General features: G+C 38.5%; 1 long non-coding RNA gene across 1 annotated transcript; it reads left to right on the forward strand.

Annotated features, from left to right (window-relative positions):
• Nucleotides 1-404: 404 nt before the first annotated feature.
• LOC145428931 (uncharacterized) lies at nt 405-1,072 on the forward strand. Its single transcript, XR_013909284.1, has 2 exons — nt 405-582; nt 665-1,072. It is a non-coding gene; the product is annotated as an uncharacterized LOC145428931 (long non-coding RNA).
• Nucleotides 1,073-1,543: the final 471 nt, after the last annotated feature.

Consider the following 1,543-nt stretch of genomic DNA (forward strand, 5'->3'; position numbering starts at 1 on the left):
GGTATCAGTATTCCTCTCTAACGCTACACTAGAAAAAAAAAGGAAAAGAATGTGCTCCTGACCCCGAATGTCGATCTCTTGAAACTTAGTCTATAGTTTTCAAACTGAATAGTTTTCTTTTGTGTGTATGTTTGAAGTCAGATCACAAAAGATGTTAAAAAAATAACATTTCATGAGACATGCTGTGTAAAAGTAAAGTTCAAGATTTTATAACGTAATTAATTTATGATACGTCATTCAGTTCACACAAGTCAGCTTATTCATGTGCTCAAAAAATGAAAGTTAAATTGACATATTTTAAGAACTGTTGAGGAACGCGCTAACTTTTTAGATGATGCTCATGAAAGCACACTGTGTTGGTCAGGTGGAGTATTTAAAAGGGTGTTTTTTTTAAAAAAAAAAACACCAGATCACGTTGAGATGTCAACAACCTTCGAGTGTCCCGATAAGGAAGAAAGTAGGTGGCTAATGTTTGACAAGACTGTTGTGATGAAGGATCAAAGGTCCCAGTCTGTTTTTCTGTCACAGCCTCTTTCACACTTGAGAGGGATTTCTGTCTGGGAGAGAGCGTATTTCATGAGGGTGAGTGTGTCTCTGAAAATACTCAATAAGTCAGTGGATTTTTACAAACTACTTTTAAATACTATGCACGTTAAATCCAAAGGCACCACGTCATCTTCATCATCGTGATGGAACTGGCCTTTTATCCGGCGCTGGCACTGATGTATTTCTTTGGAGTGATGAAGGCCGCGCAGGATGACCGGGTGGAGCTGACCGACCACGCGTCGATGAACGTGTTCTGTCTGTTCGTGCTGGCACAGCCGCTGTGTCTCGTAATCGGTGGATACACTGGCATGGCTACTTACCTTCTCACCGTTCTGGTATCCTACAACTTCCTGCCATGGAAAAGCAGCACAAAAAAGCAAGCAAAAGAAAAAGACTCAGAGAAGAAGACAAAGTGAGAGGCAGAAACACACATTACATGGAAATACCAAGAAAGTGGATTCAAAAGGGGACTGGAAAGTATTTAAATAAAGAAAAAAAATTATAAATAAATAGCTATTTCACAACACATTATGTGTGATTTAACCTGTTGTCATAAATCTGTTGTTTTGTCTGCAGTTGTAATGATCTGTGAGAAAGTATTTGTATTTTCATACACAAAGTGACCCATTTTATGATTCTTGATGTAGATGATGTTGTTGTAAATACATTCAGCTGGGTGACTCAAGAGCCACAAGAGAGAAAATTGCAAACAAAAGGAACATTAAATCCAAAAAAACTTCACCAAGTGAAAAAATATACAGAATAGTGCACAGCACAAACAGAGCTATCCTTGAAATCAATCGTTTCTAGACCTACTGGCTGGGAACTTTTCAAATAAGTTGCATACTTACTTCCACACCTTTATGATCAGGTTAGATGAGAGGATCAACTCCATATTTTGTAATACTGAGCTAAAGCCAGCAGCCTGTGAGTTTAGCACAAAGATGGGAACGGGGCAAACTAGCTAGCATGTTGTGCAATCTGTTGTTTCGTTTGG

Source organism: Astatotilapia calliptera, chromosome 5, assembly GCF_964374335.1.
Source record: "Astatotilapia calliptera chromosome 5, fAstCal68.1, whole genome shotgun sequence".
In the NCBI taxonomy this organism is placed as follows: domain Eukaryota; kingdom Metazoa; phylum Chordata; class Actinopteri; order Cichliformes; family Cichlidae; genus Astatotilapia; species Astatotilapia calliptera.